This window comes from Pteropus medius, unplaced genomic scaffold, assembly GCF_902729225.1.
Source record: "Pteropus medius unplaced genomic scaffold, Ma_sr-lr_union100, whole genome shotgun sequence".
Classification (NCBI taxonomy): Eukaryota; Metazoa; Chordata; class Mammalia; order Chiroptera; family Pteropodidae; genus Pteropus; species Pteropus medius.
This window is the reverse complement of record NW_024349800.1, coordinates 39404801-39429834: the sequence shown is the minus strand read 5'-3', so window position 1 is coordinate 39429834 and position 25034 is coordinate 39404801. Positions and strand designations below refer to the sequence as shown.

The window sequence follows — 25034 nt, the reverse complement described above, 5'->3', positions numbered from 1 at the left end:
GCCACAGTGGAGGAGCCCAGGGAGAAGAAAGAAGGAAAGCTAGAAGTCCTGTGGGATGAGAAAGGAAGAAGGAAAGGGAGGAGGGGAGTCTAGGAAAGGGGACAGAGGGTGGGAGGATGAGATAGGGAGGGGAGGAGGCCGGAAGGAGGCCCCCAGGCAGAGAGAGATCCCTGTTGGAAGACTGAGCAGTGCCAGAAAGCAGTGTGGGATTTTTTTAAAGCCACAGATTTAATTTCCTGATGACTTTTTTCAGGCTGATATTAGCAGCATTTTTCATTCCCTGAGCAGATCTGCCAGTGTGGAAAAGTGATCTAGAACGTGCTGGGTGACGGAGCCCAGTCTTTACTAAGACAGGCCCATAAGGATGGCTCAGGATCAAGCCAACATTTCAGTCTTCTTTTTAAACCCCTAGAGAATAGGACAAGTTTTGCTTCCGGCCAGTCCTGGAAGAAGGGGAGGAATAGTTTCTAGAGAGCTTTGGTGAATAAGGGACAATCAGAAGTCAAGGGCAAAATTAGCCCTGTTAAAGTAGCTAGGGTGGTCAGTTTTCCTGCCTAAACCCAGAAAGGATCAGTATTCTGAGCTTTGAGGGCTATAAATTAGGAGCTAAAGGAACCAAAGTCCAAACTCCCTCCAGAGCATTCTACGCGACCACCAAACGTCTTTTTAAAGCCTTATTTCCCTGCTTACAATCCATTTGTGCAGTCTCTGGCATACCCAAAATAGTCCACACCACAAGCCAGGAAAGCAAGGCCTTCAAAAGCCCAAATGCCCAATATGATTCAAGACCAGCCACTCTGGGGTCCCTGGAAGGCGGCACCACAGACACTGGAGCAAGAAGCTGCGTTTAACAAGACCCCAGGTCACCATGTGCACATGACTGCGTAAGAAGCCCTGCTTGTGGCTGCTTCCAACCCACACCAGCTAATCTGCTGCCACTATGGAGAACTGCTCCCCAACAAACTGGATTTATAAAATTCTGCAAATGCACCTCCACTTCTCCATTTCTGAGTGCTAGCTCATGTCACCCCCTCCATCTTGAAGATGCTTTCCCCTCTGCCCGCTTAGGAAATCTTGCCCACATTTTAAGACTCAACTCAAATGCTCACCTCCTGGGAGCCCTTCCCACCATTCCCTTCCCTTGCCAGAGGTTAGAACTGTGACTGCCATTTGTTTAGATCACCCATGGAGTGCTTTTCACTTTCTGTCTTGCATTTTGGTTACTCATGTGCTCAAGAGCAGCATTATGTAGTGGTTTACAGGACTTCTTAGGTTCGAATTCTTTCCCCACCGTTTAACTGTGGCACTCAGCAAGTGCTTAACCTCTTTGGACCTCAATTTCCTCATCTTTAAAATGAGGCTAATAATTATACATACTCATAGAGCTGTAAGGATTTTTAAAGCATGTTTACTGCATGCCTATTGCGAGCAATGCCATGTAGTATATGCTCAATAAATGACTGTCAACTGAAAGAAGTGATCCAAAGAACAGTATTTTAACCAGAGGAAATAAGAGATATTATCCTTAAACCTCACAGCTTAACCAACATGATAGTCTTCCCAAGACTTGCTGATTTTTTGTGTCCCTTTTCCTAGAATCACAATTTGTTTTTTAAAGGAAATGATAACTGTTGTTGTTGTTGTTTTGCTAGTAATCATTGGATAAAAGTTGTGATTCTTTAATTTGGTTTCCATGTTATCCCCCTTATTGAATTCTTTCTGCCCTTCTCCATGGTTCCACTCCGAAAGCTCAATATTTTCTCTCAGCATCTTTTTAAACATTTCAGCTAGTTTTAAGCGTTTGTTTTATTTTCAACTTCTTTGTATAACTTTATTGACTACCTCATTAACATTCTTTTGACTCCCCCAGTATTTCGTAAAACACTTATTCTGTGTTTTTATCTCCAAGGGAATACTTTGACTGGATTTTTAACCAGGAATGACACAATTCTTTCCACAGCAATGCAGAAGAGGAATTTGAAAACCAGTAGAGTCATATCGCCTGATCCTACACACAAAGAATTGCTCAAATGCACAAGTCTCCAGCTTTCTCACTGTCCATATTTCTCAATGCTGTCTCTACCATAAATGTTCTTTCTGGATAAACCCTAAGGGAAAGTGAAATAAATACTGTAAAGGAAGTTCATTCAAGATGGAGGTCATTCCAGAGTCCAGTTTCCTGGGATTACGATGGTCCCTGATACATAATATCAGGCTCAATTATAGAAATTTTTATTTCAATCAATAAGCATTTTTAATTTCCTTTCAGAATCCCATATGGTGACCTCGTTTGGTTTAGATGAAATTCAGATATCATCTGTCTCCATGCTGTGTCCATCTATAATTTTTATGTCTTGGTGTTTTTTATTATCTGGGCACAAAATATTGATCGGTGCAACCAAACCCTTTGCACCCTGATAGAAGAAGAGTGTCCCTATTCTTGTCACAATCACCCTAATTGTAAGAAGGGGAGAAAGAGCCAATTAAAGCCGCTTGTTTAAGATTTCAAGGGACTGGGGAGAAATGGGACCTCAGGCAAGTGGGAATGTGATCTACATGGGAAATCTCTGAGAGGACACCTGCTCCTGTATCGGTCTTTGTCTCGAGACTCCTGGAGGTGCAGCCCTACAGAAGCGGCAAACAAGCGGAGCGCCAGCAGGGACATAGGGCTCTGTCTGTGGGAAAAGGACAATCAGTGAACTTTCAAGCCCAGAGGGTGCGGTAAGGCTTACAATTTGAGCTGGATGTCTGGAAACTCGATATCGCCCAGAGTATCAATTACCTCACAGGCTCTGATCCTTTCCTCAGAGAGCAGAAGTAGCCAGGCAGGTCTCTGACACGAAACTCTCTGTGCAGCTTTTAATTAACTCTAAGAAATTGTGCATCAAATTCTCCTAGAAAGGGAGATCATTTTGCCTCGTAGAAAGACACAGGAGTCATCAAGATAGAAATTTGAGTATGACAAAAAATATCAAGAGATTCCCATGTCTGCCTTGGCCCAGGGAATTAAACAACGATGGGTTCGCTCTTTAAAGCATAAGGTTGGGACCATTTCTCCACACCAAATTCTTGCTCAGGGCATCATTTCCAAGGAGAATCATAAGAACTTTGCTTTCCCTGCCTGCCATTTTGGTATCAGACGTCTTTGGTATTCAAGCATCAAAATGTGAGGAACCGTCAGGTCTTGATCCTATACAGGTTGGTAATTCCGGATACATGGCGGAATTACAGAATCCTACCTGATATCTGAGTGCGAACTTTCTCTCCATTCACTCTAAGGCTTGTCGCTAGACTAACCCTCTCCAAGTCTTTGTCCAAGTATTCTCCGTCAGCAGTTAGAACAGACCTACCAGTATGCTTGACACTTCTCTAGACATTTGGGATACAAGTAGCCAAGACATGATCACTACTCTCAAGGGGTTTATTTTCTAGTAAAAAAAAAAAACCAGATGTTTGAATGAATAATAATAGCAGCTATTTAAAAAATATATTTATATTTATTTATTTTTGACAAATAAAAATTGCATATAAAGCGTACAATGTGTTTTGAAATATGTATACATTGTGAAATGATTGCCATAATCAAACTAGTTAACATATCCATCATCACTTCCCATAGTTACCATTTTTGTGTATGTATAGTGAGAACATTTGAGATTTAATCTCTTAGCAAATTTCAAGTATATAACGCTATAACTATAGTCACTATGCTGTATGTTAGGTCTCCAGAATTTATTCATCTTATAACTGAAAGTTTGTACCCTTTGATAAATAGCTCCCATTTTCTCTACCCTCACCCTCTGGTGACCACCATTCTACTCTCTGTTACTATGAATTTGGCTTTTATTTCTTTTTTAGATTTCACATATAAGTGAGATCATGTGATATTTGTCTTTCTATGTTAGGCCTATTTCATTTAGTGTAATGTCCTCCAGGTTAACCCATGTTTTTGCAAATGGCAGGATTTCCTTCTTTTTGAAGGTCGAATAATATTCCATTGTGTATATATGCCACATTTTTAAAAATCCATTCACCTGTCAGCAGACACTTAGGTTGTTTTCACTTTATGATATGATATGCTTTTGATAAACATTGGGCTAAGCACTTGTGATAGCTGGCCTCCTTAATGGCCCCAAAATGATCCTCACCTCCTGCTATTCCTGTGCTTGTGTAGGCCCCTTATCAATGAGTAGAGCTGACATGTATAACTAATAGGATTTGTGGGGAAAAAAAACAACAACACATATGTGACTTCCAAGGCTAAGCCATAAATGATATTGCCGCTTCCACCTTGCTCTCTCTTAGATCAATTACCCTAAGGAGAATCAGCTGCCATGCAGTGAAGACATTCAAGAAGCTCTATAGGGAAGTCCACTTAAAGAAGAACTGAGGCCTCACACCAATAACCAATGAGAAACTGAAACCTCCCAACAGCCATGTGTCTCAGCCATTTTGGAAGCAGAGCCTCCAGTTTCAGACAAGCCTTTAGATTACTGCAACCTCATGAGAAACTTCAAGTCAGAACCACTCAGGTAAGCTGTTCCAAATTCCTGACCCACAGGTGCAGGGTGAGATAGTGTTTATTATTGGTTTGAGCCACTAAACTTGAGGTTATTTGTTCTGCAGCAATAAATAATTAATCCAGTGCGTTGCATTCATTACCTGCTGACTTCTCATGATAGTCCTATTGAGTATTAATTCTTGTCCCGATGTTATAGATGAAGAAATTGGGATTTAGAGAGATTAAAATAAGAAGCAAAGTCAGGGCCGAAATTTAAGTCTACTGAACTCAAAGCCTATGCTCATACTGTTACAGAAATATTGAGAATTCAGACCAGCGAGGAACCAAGCACCACTCAGAGAGTTAGAGAAACCAGAAGAGCTAGAGCTCTGAAGATCTGGGCCCAGAGCTCAGGGGCAATTTTGCTTTTATAGGGCTTATCCTGCTGTTATAGTTGGCATGCGCTGATTGGTTGATTTATCCTCAGGTAGTTACAGACCACAGGAGCTGCTATGGGCTAAGAGCAGTTACAGAGCATGAGATTTCAGACAGGAACTTAGGCAACACATCTGTTATCTAGACAGAACAATCAAAGGGGAGGGTGAGCCTTCCGTTGATCTGGAGATCACTCTGCCCTTCGGCCTATGCAGCAAGCTCTCTACAGAAACAGAACAAAGAGCTGATTACAAGGTTAGCCATTTGAGTGGAAAATCCCTCAATACCTCTGTACAATAAAGTGTTTTTAGTGCAAATGTAGACATCTATACAGAGAACAGAAGGTCACAGTGGGAGGAGCATTGAGTTTTACCTGGAAAGTCTAGAATTAGAGGTAAGGAGGAAGCAAGCAATACTTGTTAGAAGATGGAAGACTTGTAATGAAAATAAAAGATGGAGAGATATACACCAGGAGGGCAGCAGAAAGAGGCATTCCAGAGGGAACAGGCATGGGGGCTCAAACAGCTTGGAGGGGTCAGAACCTGCCTGGAGTTTCTAGCTCTAGAAGAATCAAAGCCTCATGGCTGCTTCTCCAGGGCAAAAGTTCTAGCCCAAGACTTACTCTTGCAGTCACAGGACCCCCAAAATCACTGGAACTGGTGCCTTTTCCATAAAGTGTTCCCCCAGCCCCTGCTTTTGATTAGCTCAAATCACCTTTAGGTCCCCATTTTTTCTCTCGCTCGCTTCTCTTTTACAGATCCAGTTCCCTGGCATATCTGAAACACATACCAGTTCTTCCTGGCAGGCAATGTTTACAAAATGGTACTTATGATGTTTACATCTGCATTTATAGCATAGCTCTTGTCTACTGCAAAATATCACATGAACCTTACTTCTTTCTTTAGCAGGGTTACTAGAATAGCAAATCAAGGAAATTCAGGGGACCAAGTACATTGGATTTCAGAAAGGCATGTATCCTTTCTTGTGGTAGCCTTCTGGATACATTGGTGGATTATACATTAGAGAAGCACAATACAGGAGATGAGTAGTTAATTCAATAACCACACCCAAAGGATAGAGACCACAGGTTGATGTCAAGTTCTAGAAGACTATGATGGTGCCACCAATGGATCTGCCCTCAGCCCACTCGCAGGCAACATCTTTTAAATCAATAACTTGAATGAAGATATAGAAAAGGCAGATTTATCAAATTTCTCAGTGGCTGAAATGGGGACAGTTAGTAAATAGGTGGATTGGCAGAAATGAAAATTGCATACCTCTCCAAAGGCTAGCATTGGTCAAATCTACAAAGATGAATTTCACCTGAAATGAAAGCTCCTTTGCTTGAGTTCCAAAAGTCACTGCACAAATACACAATGGAGATTTCTGACTCAGCGATAACTGTGAAAAAGAAAAACATCGAAAGGTTTTAGCCAATGGTGAGTTAAATAGGAGCTGAGACACAGGCTGTCTAATCTGGTTTTTAGTTGAAGGAGAAAAAGAAGGAGGGGAACTTTGACTCTGAAGGTTTACAGCTGAGATTCTACAGCCCCCCACCACCCCAGGGCTGTATTTAGTAACTCACACTCTACTCCATTAAATGTGTTTGGGTTCCCAGCGCCTACCCACCCCCTCCCCCCACACTGAGCCAGGGAGCCCTTAGAAGGTAATGAGAATGCTGAGAGCTTGGAGTCTGGGAAGAGCTTGGAAACTAAAGCTCTCAGAGCCCCCGCCCTCGGCCCTAGCCCTGCTGATAAGGATGAGAGCAAAGCTGGCTGACAAGTGATTGGAAACAGGAGTTCCCAGACCCTTTAACCCTTCCATAGCCTGCCCGTTCCTCTAAACGCTGAGGCCCTTCTCCTTGAGGCTTCCTGCTATCTGTATCAGAGCCCGCTGACTTTCCCCATCAACTTTTTATTTTCCTCTCCCTCCGTCCTGATGGGTCATTGAATGCTGACTTTCTACCTGGAAAACAGTTATTACTATCACCAAACACTGAGGTGCCAGCCCCTGCACCTTCAGGCCTCCCTGACAAGTCAGCCAGAGAGACTCTCTCTGGTCCAGAACCCCCCTACTCTAGCACCCTTAGCCACCACACCTCTGCCTGTCCAGGGCGACTGTTCACAGCAGGAGGCTACCAGGTGAATGTCAGTGCTATTTGGTGCCTGAGGGTTGTGGGTGCAGAGACCTCAGGCCCAGTCCCAGCAGTCTACTCCCAGAGCCATTCTCTGCTTCCCTGGCAGGCTGTGGAGCTCTATGGGGACCTTCAGGGGTCACCCCCAAACCAGACCTGACTTTGCTGAGTAATCCCAAAGGCCGTTCACCTACCCAGGTATTGCCTGGTACCTGGACAGAGTACGTACTGGGACAGAAGACTAGGGGGTCTTGCTCCTGGCAGCGGCCAGCGTGGCTGAAGCTGAGAGGAAAGCAGTCTGCTTACCCTGGGAGGAGCATTAAGGAGAAGCAAAGCTTAGGCCACAATAACTAAGTGTAAAAGAGCTTCCTTCAGCAGAATGAAATTCAGATAAACTGCCATTATAATGCAAATCAGCTTTGCCCTAAAACCTTTACCCAAACGGGCAGTTTAATTAAATCTCTAATCTCCTCTGGCCCATTCTGATCCTTACCCTACACAGGACCCCCTTTCTCCTCCTCCCCTACTCCTCCCCAATTGACTTGGGAACTTCAAGATTCCATTTAAAACACTTAACCTGTAAGCATGCAAAACATCCCCAAAAATGGTGGACCTGGGCCTGGGATTGATCCTCTTTGAGGGTCTGGTTGTGCTGTGTCATAGGGTATTATTTCCTTGAGGCTCAGATCGTTCTGATTGGGGTGCTGGATGCTGATGGCAAGGGTGAGCATGATGGTGGTAAAACTGACAAAGGCGATGCTTACAGTAAAGTGATGGCAATGCACCCAGCCTTGAAGAGGAGGGTGTGTGCCTCATACAGCCCTATAGGCTTCTGGTTGTCCCCAGGAGGTTGACACCCATTTAGGATCCACTCCATACAATGAAAAGTCTGCAATCTTACCACCCATAGAAAGCACGTGGCAGCCCTAATAGACATGTACATATGTCTATTAACACCACATAACACCACAGTGTTAAACCAGAAGAGGCAGAGATGGACAAATTGGCCTGTCCACGGGTGTCCCCATTTGTAAGGCTGCACCGGCCACTGCTGTGAACCACAGAGGGATGCTGAGCCTGTTAGTGAGAACCAAGTTCTCTGAGATCATAGATAGGGGAGTGATTAGGGAGAAAAAAGAATTGAGTGGGGCGGGATCAAGGCTGGGGAGAAGGGCTAGCCCCAGAGCACTGATGAAGAACAACCCAGTAGTGCCTTCTAATATCTGCAAAATGCTTTAGAAGTTTGTGCCATCAAGAAAAAAAAAGCAGAAAGGAAATCAAGTATCAAAGGCTGGGCACCATGTATAGGTTATCTCTTCAATTTCAACCTTGTAACTCTTATTCTCTTCCCGCCATCCCTTGGAGGAAACTGGGATGCAAAGTGGTGAAGAGACTTGCTCAATGTCACACAGCTCGTGCTTGGCTGAGCCGGGATTCCAACATTGGCCTGCCTTACTCTCTGCTTAGCGATCAGCCACAAGGAGTATAATGTTAGAGCGGGGAGTAACCATCCAGTAAGCCAGTAACACTTAACTCATCTCCCCTCCCCTCTGCAGCAACACGTTTCCATCTCAAAACAATCCATTTCCTCTGAGGGAGAGCAGGAAGTTCTCAGCAGGGATGAGGGAATCAGCTCTCAGCCCTGAGCTTGTAGCGCAAGAGTGCTGGGCTTGTGGGGGACTTCTAGGGGCTCAAACCCAGAGGAAGAAGAGCCCCAGAGAATTTTCTTCCCAGGAAAGAAGCATCAAGCGGGGATAGGGGGGTGGGAGGAAAGGGCATCTGTAAGTCATATAACAAACACCAGACCTCTCCATTTTATACCTCATTCCTTTGGTGGGGGTCCACAGAGGAGCCTTTTCTATTTGGGAAACTGAAATTTAAATCACTCCGAACCCTGCGTTTTCTCTGTTAATTGTATGGACTTCACTATGCCTGAAGAACACTTGGACTTTTTTTTAAGAGGAAGTTGTGTTTGTGGAAATAAGACTCTCCGGATTCAGGAAACATCCCCGTTTCTTGGGGGATTCCCTACTTCCTGGTATTGTGGGTTTTCTTTGTGAAGAGGAGAAGAAGCCCTTTAGGGAGGTTTCCATAAATCTTGAGTAAATGAGGGAAGCTGGGGGTGTTGGAGGCCGCACAACACCCAGCCCCTGAGGGAGCTCCCGAGCCCTTCGGTTCTGCGCGGCCTGACAGTGGCAGCCACCCCTCTCCGAAGCCAGGTGTCTCCAAAGGTCACCCACTTGGAATAATAGGTGCTGCTGTTTTGACTTCTGAAAGACAGCCTGGGCCTGAGGGAGCCTTCTTGGCTCCAGGGCTAATGTGAGCGGGTCAAGAAAGTGGGATTTCTGGACAAGGTCTGTTACAGAGTCCTTTGTCTCTCTTGCAGCAAAGACAACAGAGAAGAATTTTAAAAGGCTGTCTTGGTCTCCAGAACCCCTCTGGAAGCAGATGGCATGTCAACAGGTTCCAGCGCAGGCCCCAGAGGCCCCAGACCTGGGAGCCTTATTGGAATGCAATTACGCTAAGTGCTGGCTGTTAGGATGAAAAGGCAGGAATGCAATTATGGAAGGAGCATGCAGTGAGCTTTCATTGATTAACCTGTCTTGTCTGATTCCATTCCCCACTGAGGTGATTTTGGGGGCCTTAGGTTATGAGAAAGAAAAAAGGGAAAAAAAGCAAATGCCAAAAGCAGGGTTGGTGAGCAACGGGAGGGCCTGTGGACTCCTGAAATTGCCTGGTAAATGTGCAAAATGGAAAATGTACATCTTCTAGAAAGAGGCTCTATACTCATCACATGCTTAGAGGGCTCTGTGGCCCCCCAAAGGGTTAAGAACCACAGGGACAAAGAAGTGAAAGATCAGCAGGGTACTTAGGAAAGAACTGCCTCAGTTTTCAATTCTAAGTGTCCATAACCTGGGTACAATTCTGGGTCAATCGCTTAGCAGTAAGTTACTTAGCCTCTCTCTGCCTCAGTTTCATCTGTAAAATCAGGATAAAAATACCTATATCCTGAGGTTGATGAAAGAATTAAATGACAGAAAAAATGCAAAGCTCTTAGCCTAACATCTAGCCCTTCGCTAAGGGGGCCATTTTTCTTATAATTATCTATTAAAAGTTCAGAAAATAAAGTGGACATACACACATACTCTTCTAAGTGGTCTTGTGACCCTAAACTCACAGTCTAGATTCCATGGGAATCCCTTGGCAAGACCCTCCTCCAAAACTGAGTGGGACCATGAGACCCAGGGTCTCCAGACACTGCTTCCTCAAACCCTCCCCCAATAGGGCACTTCTCCCCTAGAAGGCACCAGGATCTGGGCACATTGGAAGACAAGAACTTCTGGAAGTAGGGGCACATCAAGTATCTGGGTGATGCCAGGACCCAGGAGGGGTTGTCTGGGTCTCAGCGGGAGCCACCACTGGCCTGCCTCATGGAGCAAAGTGTCTGGAAATTTTAGTCACCAGTCTTCCTGCCTGTTGGAATAATACAGCCACACACACTCAGTTGAGATGAACTTCTCTATCGTAACTGGTCCCAGAATGAGACAAATCCAAGGCCCAGCATCTGCAGAATGCCTAGTGTGGGATTAGGAAAGGGAAAACCAAATCTCTCCTCTTTCCCTCTGTATTAAGCATGTCTTTTTATTTTCTGTATTTTGATGCTTTGACATCTGGGGCCTTGCTGACACTGGAGGGTCTATCCCTCCCAGGGTTAGCCAATTCCTGGAGTGAGTAAAGGACTTACCTGCCAATAATAAGCTTTTCATATGAAAATTAACCAATCCAGAGTCCATATCCCAAACCGCTTCCTTTCTCAGAGCTCTTACACCTAGACCTCTACCCACTACCATAATTCCCATGGGCACAGGGACCAGACAATTAGGGACAGCCCCTGTGCCCCAGAGACAACTAACACGTCTTCCATTAGCTAACCCTAACTCCGCTTACCCTGCCTCACTGGTCCCTCCTGTGGAAACCAAAATAAAAGCTCTTGCCTGTGTTTTTTCCTTACTCCTCCACCTATTGACCAACCCTAGTGCTTCTCTTTGTGTCCCCCCTACCCCCCACCCCCCCATGGTGTGGCCTGGTCCCTTCTCCTGGGATTTATAAGTATAACAAACTATCTTTTCAATGGCGGTTGTCTCCTGATCTGCTGGCCTCACCAAACTTGAATAATAATAAAACCTATATTGTAAAACGCCCCCTTCCCCGCCCCCACACACCTTACCCTCCTTGGAGACCCTCAGAGCTCTCCTCTATCAGAGCCTACAGGCTGCCCCAGATACCTTCTATCCCAGGCCCAGTTGCTGGGCCCTCCTTCCCCAGCCCACCCCTACTGCCCCAGACTTCTGCTCCTAAGCCAGAGGCTCCTCCCCATCTGGGGTCAGAAGTAGTGTGATCCCAACTTCAGCAAGAAATTCTAGAGGTGAAGACCGTGGGAGGATCTTTATTCTTGGGTTCCCAGGAAAGAATATACTCAAAGAGCAGAGAGGAGGAGCTGACTCCAGGCCATACACTCGTTTATTCATCAATCATTCATTTATTCATTAATCATTCATCCCCCCGCACCCATCAATCATTCATCTGCTTATTTATTCATTCAGTTTGTTTGTACCTCTTCCTTGCTTTGGTTGCCACAGATGTTGGTCCTCTTCGGCTTTGATCTGTCCCCGGTTTCGGTGGCCGCCGCACAGCAGAGGCCTTCCGATGTCACTTTGTCAGTTACCTGACTGGGAGGGTGTGCTCTCAGAGGAGCCTGAAACAACCAAAGGAACAGTGCAGAGCTGTCCCCTGCCTGAAGGCTCTTTCCATTTCAGGCTTTGGCCTTCGAGTCCATGGGTCAGTGGTAGGGGTGGGAAGGGTCTCCTAAACCAAGGAATAACGTTCGAGACATGCTTCATGGCTGCTTGAAAACTGCTTTTCTGGGCCATCTGGAAGGCAGAGACTATAGGAGACTGTGAGCCTCCAGGCTGTGAGGCCTGAGATTAGCACTTGGGCTTCCAGAGAATACAGTCTGGGGAAGCCTGGGGCTAGAGTTTTAGAGGCCTGTTACCCTTCTGATGGGTCTTCCAGTTTCCACCCACCCCACTCCACTTCACCCCAGAAAGTCTATTCCCAGCCAGCAGCCAGAGACCCTCCTATGTAAGTCAGATCATGTCCTATCTCTCTAGTCAAGTCCCTGCCAGGATTTCCCATTCACTCAGAGCAGAAGCCAAAGGCTGGAGGATCTGGTCCCACTCACCTCCCTCCTTTCTGGCCCAATTGGCCTTGCCCTTCCTCAACTCACCAGCCACACTCCTACATTAGGGCTTTTGCCTGTGTCATTTCCAATTGTTTCTTCTGGAATGTTCTTGACCCCTGGGACACTCTTGAAAGTGGCTCACTTTCTCATCTCCTCAGGTCTTTGCTCAATTGACACCTTCTCCATGAGCCTATCCTGACCCATCATATTGAAAACTGCAAACCACACTCACACGGCATGGCTCTCAACCCCCCTTACTACTTAGCACTCATCATCTTCTAACATATTATATAATTTTCTTATTATTTCTACTATTTATTGCCTGTCTCTGCATGCGAGGATGTAACCTCCAGAAGGGCCAGGGTCGTTTGGGTTTTTTTCGCTAATGTATCCAATGGTGTATCCATGGATGATGCCTGGTCCCTAACGGCAGCTCAGAAAAGCATTCCTCGAATAAAAGAATGAATGAATGACTAGGCTCTGGGAAGCTCCGAGGGTGAAGCTTGTGAAGTAACAGGCTGTGGCGTCCAGGGCTTCCTGGGACAGAATGTAGAAGACTTATAGTAGTCCCTGTCAGCTGTGCGGAGGAGGGGGCATCCAGAAGGATCCCTGGTGCCAGCCTTCTCAGGCAGCAGCATCGACGGGGACTGCGCTAACTCGAGATGCCAGCTCTGTGCCGCTCTGGGGCTGGCCAGCGCTCTGGATGTCATTAGCTGATTTGTTCTGCTCGGCAGAATGTACTTTTCGTATTTAGGCAGAAAAAACAGCTTTCGGTCCTCGTGCCCTTTCTTCTGTGAGCTGTAGCACATGGCCTGCTCATTATGAATTAATCCTCTAAAGAGCATGTTCATTATTCTAATTTAATTGTGCTTCGTTTCAGAAAATAACTAAACTCAGTGTGGAAAAAACTCCAACGCTGATCGGTTTTCAAGAAGTTAACCTAAGACAAAATACTGCTAGAGGGCAGCAGCAATTTGGAATCATTAAAGGGAACCCATGTAAATAATAAAAACAAAACTAAAATGCAGAATTAAATTAAGGAATAGGAAATTAAATTTGTGAATCTGATCTGAAATTGAGGCCCTATATGCACAGGCTTGGCCTGGCTTGGCTCTTTGCTTGGGAGTGCTGGGGCGGTGCAGGGGCGGGAGGTTGCACAGAGGTTCCCAGGCCAGGGATGTGGAGGGCAGGGGGAAGCTCACAGGCCTCCTCTCCTGGATGACAGTGTGCTGCCCTGGGAAGATGGATGTGGGCTGGAGAGAAACAAAGGGGGCTTCCCTCACACGGGATCCCCTCAGAGGAAGACGAGAGCCACATTGTCACAGCTACATCTGGATGACTCCTGCTGAGCCCCGGTGACTGCTGAAGGAGAACCAGCTGCCGAGGAAATGAGGCAGAAGGGTGCAGGGTGCCTGTGGCTGAACTGCTGGGAGCATTTAACCCCAGACAGAGCAGCCCCTCCAGCCCTGCTCCACCCCGTGACCCGGGCACCCTCTCACAGGTGACCCAGCTCAGAATAGAGGCCGAGGGACATGCCCCCTGCCACGGCAGTGGCCCCTAAGCAGAGTCTTGACCTCTCTACCAACTCTGCTGGAGCCCAGTTCCAGATGTGGGAGCTCCAGATTCCAGCAGCAGGACAATCACCTTGGCAGGTCGGGCTCCTATCAGTCAAGAAGAGGAAGAAAAAAAAGCAGGGCGGGGATGGGAGAGGGCAGACTTACAGACTTCAAGGTAGCTGAGAATTAGGGGTCCCAGGGGCAGAGTTAGTACCAACGCTCAGACTTCATTCTGTAGATTTCCAGGATTTTCAGACCCTGTCCCTAGGTTCTTCTCTTTTTCAGTTCCTACAGCCACTGACACCCCCACTTGCTTCTGCCTCTCTTTCCTCCCCGTCCCCTTGCCGAAGTGAAAAGAGCCAGAGTCAGAGACCCAGCCTACAGAGTCAGAGACTGGTCTGGGTCACAGTTCTTTCTCTTACTTGGTATTTGGGCTTGAGCGAACTATCTTGTCCTTCCTAACCTCAGTTTCCTCATATGTAATAATACTAATACTAGCCTCCACGGTTTGTTACAAGGAATGAGTGAAATAAAGCTCCTGGCATAGAACAGGCACTCAGACACTTCTGCTATTTTATTTTCTGCTTTACCAGCTGTGCTTACACACACTCTCTCCACATGCAAATACACACACTTGCACACATGCACACACATGTCAAAGTCTTCATCGAAGACCTTAGGCTGGGTTACTAGAGCACCACAATTAGTTGAAACTCAAGTCAATCGACTGTTTGCCTTGATTCCCAAAGGCTAACAGTTGAACAAATGGCATAGCCCAGTATCCAACTGAAGTTTTCCATTTCCATCTTCATTTTGTTTTACAAAGACAAATTAGCCACCTTAGACCCTTTTTTTGAAACAAAGAGGTAATACAGATCCACCCACAGTGTCAATGGAAAGGAAGCTGGAGAGCCAAGTGCTAGTGTCAGCCTGCGAGGGACCAGGGGGCGTTAACCTGGAGGTAAAGACAAGGGGCAGGAAGATCGCATTGGAGGCTTGCACCTAGATCCAGGGGCAAATGCTGCAAAATGACTGTCTGTCCCTTAAAAGTTAATTTAAGAAAAAGCCACTCAAAGCTCTTAGATACACAAAATGCATGAAGCCTCGGCCCACAGGACCCATCTGAGGGGTGTTAATTTCTAGAAGGCTGGAGTGAACTTAGTGAAATGATTTCTGTATTTTCGATCCTGGATGAAATCTTCTGCATCCAGAGGATAGACTTGTCTACTCAGGATATCTGTATGGGGACAGCTTCACCATTTGACCATGAAGGTTCAAATCATGTATGTCTACCTAACGGAAGAGCTTTCAAGGTGGCTGCACCTTAAAGGGCCAGTTTGGTTTTTCTCAACCAAACAGATTTCTTTCCATATAAAGTCCATATTGCTCAAGCTCACATGACACCCTCCCCCCACTCCCCCTACACACACTTACTTTATGAATTTGCCCACTGGATAATAATAATATTGTCAGTAACAGTAGCAGTAATAGTCAACATTTATTGAGAGTTTACTCCTTGCCAAACGTTTTTCTAAGTACTTTGTAAGAATTAGCTCATTTAATACTCACAACAACCATGTGAGTATTAAATGGGTATTATTTAATAGGTATTATTGTCCCCATTCTATAGATGAGGAAACTGAGTCCAGAGAAATGGAACAATTTGCCCATTATAACCAAACGTAGCAGCACTGGGGTTTGAACCCAGACAGTGTACTGGACTCTAAACTGGAACCTCCTAACCATGACATGGTACTCCTTGTTGGCCATCAGCTCCCCTGTCCACAAATCTATCCTTAATAACTCTAAATCTAGGCCATGAGGAAAAGAGAATTCACTGGACCTTGGGTGACTCACATCTGAAAAGCAGGCCCATGTTTTCAAAATGCCTTTACTCCACTTTCTTCCCTGGTCTTTCTCATGGCTGGGTCTTCATAGTCATTCTTGCCTTTTGACAAATGCTGTGGCCTGAGCTCTGTGGGATGCATGGTTTGTAGACAGGACCATGCTTTTTTCTGTTTCATAGGTTGACTTCTTACAGCCTGTGAGGGCAACATGGGCCTGACATCTGGGAGAATATTCTGGAGGAAACAGCTTTGTCAGTGTACTTGTTTAAATTCCAGACCCCAGTTTTTAAGACACACATCTGCAATGGGCATATGTATTGAGATAGAAGAAAACATAAATGGTTTTCCATTGTATCTGTGTTATTAGACTTGACCTACCATCCAAACAGCATAGAAAGAGTGGAAAATTAAAGGTGATTTGATATTAGCCTCCTATTCATATTAGAAAAAGTAACTGCTCTTGCGGTTTTCCTCACAGAGGTGTCTTTATTCATTTGACATGCCTTTAATAACTAATTCTAGTTGTCTGGTTGCCAAGAAAGATTTCCTACGGGCAGACTTGAAAGTGACTCGGAACTCTTTGCATGCCCGGCTTCAAATGATCTCAGAACGGCAAACATTCAGCTTCCCTCCAGACTTCTGAAGTGTGGGAATAACATGAAAGAATGAACAAGAATCATTTTGCAGCCTGCGTATACTAGGAGTGGAGATGTCTGGCAGAGGTGGAGGCTGGGTCTACATGGACCAGGCAGGCATAGTGAGATTTGGAAATAAGCTCATGAATTTGATCCGTGGAATCAGCCAACCCAAATGATTTAGTTCAAGAAAATACACCTACTTTGGGGCTAGAATAATCCAGGTCAGTAACAAACAGACTGAGCTTTCCTCTGTCTGTGCAGACCTGGAGCGGGCATAGAAAGACAGAGAAAACCACAATTGCTTTCCTAGGGTCAACGACCAAAGAGTACGCACTATGATTATGTAGAAATATTCACTACAGTGATTATTTATTCATCTACATATGCCAGGCTGAGTGGATGACACACATAATCTCACTTAATCCTCAGAACAGTCCTATGAGGTGATTATTCCCATTTTACAGATGTGAAAGCTGAGCCTCTCAGGTGTTAAGTGACTCGCCCTGGACACATAGTTTTGATGGCAAAGTTTGGCTAGTTGTTTATCAAGCATGAACCTTTTCCTCCTGGGTGCACAGCTGGATGCCATGTCCATGCTCCCTTATACTTAGATGCAGCCATATGACTCAATTTTGACCAAGAGAAAAGTGGTGGAAAGGGACATAAGTCATTTCCAATCCTGGCCCATAAAACCTACCTGTATATAATTCTTTTTTTTTTTCCCCCCTAACCAGTGGCTGAATGAAAAGAATGCTGAGGACTTAGAGGAGGGTAGAATCTGAATACGAAAAAATCTAGGATCTTCGATTACTGCTTTTAGCAGAGCCCCTTCCTCATCACTGTTTCTGCAGCTGGGCAGTGATGTGAGCCAGAAATAATCTATTGCGTTAAACCACTGAAATTTAGTGATTGTTGGTTCCAGCAGAAATCCTAAACTGACTAATACAGTTCATAAGCTGCTTCTAAATTCAAGGACTCCAAAGTCCATGCTCTTAACCCCTTCCTTGTCAGGAACTACACTGGGTCCGATCACCCCTCACCAGGGGACATTAGGACCCTCTAACTTTTTTTGTCTCATGTTTCTTCCTGCTCTATTGGGCCTGAGGTGGTGATTTCTTAGCTTTCCACTTTTCTATCTATGCGGACACATTCCTGGTTTTCAAAAATCTGATCAAAGCTATTCCTTTTTTCTATCTCTTGCTTAACCCCTCCCTAAGTGGAGCTCTGAGCCTCTGAGTGCCTTGGATTTCTTTTTTTCCCAGATGGACACATCTAATCAGTTACTAGTGTCTCTTCCATCCTTGCCCTTCCTTCCCATTCCTCAGCCAGTGCTCTGTTCTGGCCCTCATCATATCTCGCCTGGTGTAATCAGAACACCCTCCAATCTTGTCTCTTCTCCTCCTTTCCATCATCCTTTTGCCTCCAAAAGGATCTTCCTAAAATAGATTGGTCCCAGGATCCCCTGCATTAAATTTTCTCACATAAAGTGTGTCAATATTAAAAACGCAAATGCCCTTTGACCAAATTTCAGGTCTGTGAATCTGCGGGCACATGCACAAAGTGGTTTAAAAACAAGAGTGTTCACTGCCTCATTGTTAGAAGTAGCAAAAGACTGGAAACATCAAATGTCCGTCAGTCAGTATTATTAAATAAACTGTGGAACACCATGTGCTTCACCCAAAAATCTCCAAGATTTGTAGTTAAGTGTAATCAACAAGGTACAGGTACGTGTATACAACATGTTAATATTTGTCTTTTAGAAGTATTGGGGAGATATATTCACATATTTGTTTGTAAAGACATGGACTAGCTCTGAAAGAATGCACAAGAAATTGGTAATGGCAGTTGCTGCTGAAAATACAATTGAGTGACTGGCAATCAGGGAATGGAGGGAGATACTTTTCACTAAATATACATTTGTATTGCTTGCAGATTTTTGTCTATACATGTATTACTTTAAAACATTAAAATACGACCTGACTTTCCAGGGCTCATTTGATAAAGTCCCTTAGTATGAAAGGAAGGGCTCTCCAAGTTCGGGATCCAACGTATTTTCCTGCTTGCTCTCTCACTCGACCACACCATTCTCTGAACATACCCTGAACATCGCCCCATCTCCATGCCTTTGTTTTGGTCTCTCCCTCTCCTGGAAAGTCCCATTTCTGCTCAGCAGGAACTAAGCTCATCTGTTATCTCCTTCATTATTTTTTAACTGTAGACCATGGCCTTTTATCTCAGTTTGCTGCACATTATAGATAGATATCTTTCCTACAAGATGGTATGATGTCTCACAAATAGAAAGTGTTCAGAAGGTACCAGTGCCTTGAACCAAATTTAGAATTCTACATGTCTCAGCCACAGCTTCTGAGAATGGCTGGGAAGGGTGCCAGGGCTGGGCTCACCCTCCTTCCCAGGAAAGGAGCAGGATCCGAAATTTGCCCCCTCTGGCTGGGGGCTGAACTAGGTCAGTAATACATTTCAGCCTGGGACATTCTGCAAGAATGGACCTCCTTCCTTTGGTTCACTCCCAAAGCCACCCCCACCCCAATCTCTTTGCCACCAAAGATCTACCAGGTTCATGGTGCTGCTATGCTCAACACTGAGTATTGGCTCAATGGAATCAGGCTGGGAAGAGAGAGAGACATCCATTGCCCTGGACCACAGTCTGGGGTTTAAACTCAGTTGTCATAATTATTTGAAGCCTATTAAGTTTATTTATGTTCCAAAGCAGGACCACTAGAGAAGGACCATCATAGTCGTAAATATCAGGGCTGCTGTTCTCCAGACACAGCTGTGCCTCTAGGCCCCTCCCTTTCTCAGCTCTGCAGGCCCTACTTATAGGCATGAGCCACGTGCTCAGATTCAGATTCAGAAAGAATGCACAAGGAACTGGTAATAGCAGTTGCTTCTGGAAAGGCAACTGAGTGGCAATCAGGGTTAGGAGGGAGACACTTTTCATTGAATATACATTTGTATTGTTTACAATTCTGCTGGCCAAGCAAGCACAGAGCCTACTTCTATACATTTTGGGTGGTGGGAGTGTATTTAAGCAAGACTCAAATATCCATGGGAGGAACGGTGTGTTCCAGTCCTGCTCAAGTCAAATGCATACTATTCAGGAGCCCAGGTATCCAGGCTTTCATCTCATAGAACCACGGGGACCTAAGAATGGGTATCAAATTCTGGGCACATCTGGAGGTCCTTCTAACCCAATCTAGAAGAGAACAAAGGACGCCGGAGATGTCCTCTAAGATCTTGGCTACGTGAGAATGTCTTCATTTTCGCCCTCAGTGTGGATTGGAAGATTCCTAAGAGCCAATGTTTTCCAAAGAGATTCCCACTGTACACTAGTCTCGTTAAATTCTCCATGAAAAAGTAAAGGATAGTCTATGGTCAAAAAGTTTAAGAAACATCAAATACTAGATCCTCCTCTGAGGAAATTTGCAACACAAATTTGCATATTAAAAGCCCTTTACTGAGCAAGTCCTTCAGTAAAGAAATTTGTTTAATCAAATGTGTTCTAAACATATTTGACGAAAGAACCCTATTTTGGTGATACCTATGAGCATCTATTGATAGGAGTACAGTTTTGGAAAAGCTGCCTTTAAAGATGTGTGTGTCCCCTCACTCCTCCAGTGAGTGCTTCATGAGGTTTATCATAACCCAGGAGGAAGAACATTTCTTGAGCTTTCCCCTCCTGCCTTCTTGTTCCTAAGTATGGCCGGCACACCTGCCCCAGTACAGGTGTTCTCTCTGGCTCTGTTTGCTCCTTCTTTCTCTGTCCCTGCCCAGTATGCTCGAGGAAGGAAGGGAGAATGTCAGCTTCAGCTTCAACCAACAGATCCATTCCCTCACCTATGTGCAGTTTGGCCCTGCATCTGCACCCACTGGCTGATTTAATTTTTACTGTCCCTTGTTTTTAAAGAGTGAGGTTGAAAAATTAGTATTTATTCTTCTCAAACTTTTCTCTAAGTTTACCTCTTCCAGGAAGTGTCACCTGAACAACTAGAGCATGCTCTGTTGGTTTAGGGCCGTGGTTGTCAACATGTGGCTCCTGAATCATCATCAACATCACCTGAGAACTTGATAGAATTGCAAATTCTCAGACCCCAACTGAATCTGACGCTCTGGAGTGAAGTCCAGCAATGTGTTTTAACAACCCCCCCAGGTGATGCAAAGGCAAGTCATTAGTCTAAGATTTTGGAAATCTCTTTCTCTGAGTAGGTTTTATTCTGCCTCATCCATTTTCTGCACGTGGTTTTATTTATGCCACGCTCAGTTCCAAAAAGGAAAGGATATGGACAGCCAATGCTAAAATACTCAGGTACCAGCATAATTAAACATGTTTACAGAGCAACTTTTCCTCCAATAACTGCACTACCCCTCCCCTGCATTTATAAATGTCAATCTCCTCCTCTGGCCTTCCCTACTTCCTTTTGTCCTCTATTTTGGTTTTCTCCTTAGTACTTATTACCATTTAATAATATACTGTATAATTTATAAGTTTTTATATTCGTTTTCTTGCTCACCCCTAGAATATAAGCTCCATGGGGGCAGGGCTTTTCCTCTATTTTGTTGCCTGCTTTATCCCCAGCACCAGAATGGCTTCTGCCTCAATACCTATTTGTTCAATAAATGGACCTTATCGTAAGGAAGGAGGTGAGGGCTGTTGCCATGATTCAACATAGAGTTTCACTCGGAGCTTCCTGGCAGCAAAGAGTTATAAAGATCTCTTCGTCTAATAACAGGAAATCAGACACTCCAGAAGGGACAGAATCAAAGGAGACTCTCCTTTTTACTCTAAGGGCTCCTTGGGTGGGTTATAGAGCTCTTTCTGATAACAGGTCCCCGGAGGCTCTGCCCTGATGGCTGATGTCAGAGCCCAGAGCGGCTTCCACCCCAGCTGATTCGATCCCTCTGTCCAAGAGATGTTTCTCTTTCCTCTCTCTAGTGAGAAATGGGCAGACTCTTGCCCACAGCTGTCTGTGCTGAACTCATCTCCTGGCAGGCGAATTACAGGAAAATGTCTGCTGGTTTCATCAACTTTATAGGTTAAATGTGGCGGAGCCTGAGGGGAGGAGCAGGGTGGGCATTGGACCATACTGAGTTCTTTTTCAACAGACTGGAAAGGTAGCCCGCACCTCGGAAGAATGTATTCAGCCCTGATAAATTTATAAAGTATTTGACCTTTAATCAATCCTAATATTTTCAATCCACAGAGCCTTCTTAAACGCCTACAGCCCTGCCCCTGGACCCCTATTCATCACAATTACTGCTCCAACTGTCGGAGGCAGTGCATGAAACGGCACACGCTGACGTCCAATATTTTATCACTAATAAAGAGAAATATCCCAAGTATTTGCACAGTTTTGATACTTTCCAGCCCCGAGCCCAGGAAGAGGGGGAGCGTGGTGATTTATACTCACTGCCCAGCGTTGTTAATTGGCCTTCTAGACCAGAGCCTCAGGAACGCTGCTTTTCTTTGTGTCAAAGCAGAGGACATGGGTTTGTAGAGAGCTGGAAGGGTGCAGCAGACAGCCTGGGAAGGGCCTGCAGAGCACACAGTAGGCCCTTACTCAGCATCTGGTAAGTAGTGTGAAGCACTATAAAGGACAACTTTTTAAAATCACAATTTGGCAAGTGTTTGCCTACACTGATGTCTTTGTAAACAGATCCAGTGTTTATGAAGAATCTTGTTCCAGTTGTTGCCACGGCTGCGATCCGCCCTCAGTTCTATGTCTCGCCTTCCCACCTCCCTCCCATCCCCAGGCAGTGTCTGCCACCCAGCCCCATCCTTTCTCCGTTCAGAAGCCCTCCTTCTTGGCCTCCCATCTCAGTTTCCAGTCACAGCGTTCAGACGGCCCACAGGCTGTGTCTACATGGCACCCAAACATCTGGATGAGATGTAAACAAAACAAGCAGATGTTTCTCCTTCATTATAGCAGGTGCCTTGGCAGAGGCCTCTGCCTCTGGCTATAAGCGAAGGGCGCTCCCTGGAGTCCAGGTCCCCAGAGGGGGTGGGGGGCTTCCACCATTGCCCTTATCAAGGAGCTAGTCACTTGGTCTTCTCAGAGATCAATAAGCAAAGAAAGCCTGACAGTACTAGGAAAAAAGTGCTGGCAGTGGGTGATGGCGTCTGCGTGGACAGGAGGAAAGGTTGGGGACTGGGAGATGATGGGGGGGGGGGGCGGGGAAGTGAGGCAGGAGAAGGAATAGGAGGAGAGAAGTCTGTTGTGTATTGGTTAAATATGATTTCAAATTCACTTGTTTATAACTTAAGTGAAGTTGTTTTAATCTACTGGTTTACGACAAAGATTAAAAAAAAAGTTGTTTTTAGAAGTAAGGTTGTTTTGATATAAGAATAAAGTTGTTTTAGGATGCCATCATCTCATCAGTTGTCCTTGATAAGCACTCAGCTGCTGTGGGGCCCCGCCAGGGGCTTATGGACATGAACTTGTGGAGAAGAAACTATGGCAAGGGGACATTTTGACTATAAATACTGAGAGTTTGTGAGGACTATCTGAGAGTTTCTGTTTGGGTGAGGCAACTCTTTCCTAAGCTAAAAATTCTCTGGAGACCCTTGGGGCATTAACTCCTGCCATGGTAAGGGACGCTCTCTTATGGCTGAAAAGCCTCACAGCGACTCCACGAAGGAAGCCAGCCTGCCTGCCGATGCCAGTGTCTTCGTTCCCTAACGATGTGCTCCAGCAATAGGGGATTTTTACTTTTGGACTGGCAGCTCTCGGTTGGTCTCAGTCTCTCTCGAGGGACTCCTCATATTAAAACGTACAACTTCGTATTACATTTGGACTCTATTCCTTCTTCTCTCCTGGCCTGGGATAATAGTGTGATTAATCTGTCATTAGTTTAGAGTAGGTCATTTCTTCATTTTGCTTATTAAGAGATATTATCCTGTGTGCTATTGGCTTGTGAAATTATTATAATCCCCATAGTGAACCTGTGCTAAGTAAATTGCTGACAAAGATGAAAATCAATTTATGGGGCGTAATTTTGCTGCTTTCTCAAAAGAAAAACAAAACAAGGTCGTAATACAAATCAGTGAGAAGGAGTTGATAACAGATTTAATTCGTCTTGACAAAGGGTTTTCTGAGCCTCCACATTGCACACCACTGCCTTCCAGGGAGAGGGACTGTCCTGAAGAATTAAGAAATGGCCTCCTTCCTGCCCCCAGGGACTAACATGCACGAGGAGTTGGGCTCTGGGGACAGAGGATGTCCTGGGGCTCGGATGACTTGGACTTAGAAAATGGCACAAAATTGCCCTTCTCACCCCATCTTCTATCTACTAGGAGACCAAGGGGCAGTCACCTATGACTAATAAAAGGGGTCGAGATACTTGTGAAAGGGATAATTTAGGAAGGAGGGAGGACAGAGGACCAGAGACCAAAGGAGATTAAGTTGTCACCACTTGCCTTCCCTTCACTCCTTCCATCCTCTCTGCCCTGACTCTGTGTCACACGAGCACACTCCCCCAGCAGCCTTAGCCCACCCCCTTTTCCAGTCCTGTACCGCTGAGCACACACCACCAGTCTTCTCCCCGACTCTTGAAGCCTTGGGTGTGACACTGGACACAATCTCCCAGTCCTTTCCCCCACTCGTCCAGCCGCGTGTAACACTCAACACGCGGCTCCAGTCTTCTCCATTTACCAGCCATGTGTGTGACACTAACACACACCCCCAGTCCTCTAGCCCTGGGTAATACCGGCACATTCTCCCCATTCTCTCCCCGACTCCCTTAGTCCCCGTTTGTAACACTGAACACACTGCTGCAGTTCTCTTCTCCCAGCCACCCACCCCCGCCGGGCTCTGCGGGTAACACTGAACACACTCCCTCCGTCCTAGCTCCCCGCCCCCCCCTCCCAATCTTGGTAAAGCCTGCCTGTAGCTCCCTTGGCACCCACCCCCAAGCCCTTGCTTGTCAAACCAAACACATGGGGCTGTGTTCCTAGGCTGCAGCGTTTTCACTCGACTATCTCCAGAGAAACCTTCAGGACCCTACAGTGATCCTTTGCGTCCCCAGGCAAATATCTTCCTTTGCCCTCAGTGTCCCAATCTGTGAAACTGAGCTACAGTTCAACCTCAGGCTATCCAGTACCTGTGGGAAAGAGTCTGATTTCCTCAGGGAGTTGAGAATCCAACAATTGGACTGTGGTTAGGACCAGGTGAGGCACAGTGTGGGGGAAGGAGATTATGCTCTGTCAGAGAAGTAACTTTTTAGTTTTGTTTTCGTGCTTTTTTATGAAACAGGAAGAGCCAAGCAATGCCCCAAGGCTCTGAGTTTTCCAAGGGGAAGACCTTCCCCGGTGATAGCCACAGCACCCCCTGAAAAGAGTGGAGGGCTTCCTTTCACATTTTGCAGGGAGGGCGCAGGAATCCGACACAAAGAAAACTGAAGTATGGGTGATCCAATCCGCCCTCCCCCAAGTAGCCTTGCTTTTTAGCATCATGGGTTAGAAGTTTATAAGAATTCTGGATCCATGGTTTCCTATGGTCGCTTTTACAGATCTTGTTAATTTATTACCCGTGGTTACACTTTTAATGGAAATCATGAAGAAATGGCAAAGGAAACATGAGCTAATTTTTTTCCAGTGACACATTTCACTGCTATTTAAATAGCCGTTTTGCCAAACCAAACACAGCGCTTACAGCCAGCGGTGACAC

At 45.5% G+C, this 25034-nt stretch overlaps 1 long non-coding RNA gene across 1 annotated transcript; it reads right to left on the bottom strand.

The window, feature by feature from the left end:
• Positions 1-6230: 6230 nt before the first annotated feature.
• On the bottom strand, positions 6231-25034 carry LOC120621734 (uncharacterized). Its single transcript, XR_005658278.1, has 4 exons — positions 24469-25034; positions 21780-21903; positions 11686-11826; positions 6231-6337 (listed from the first exon to the last, which is right to left on the bottom strand). It is a non-coding gene; the product is annotated as an uncharacterized LOC120621734 (long non-coding RNA).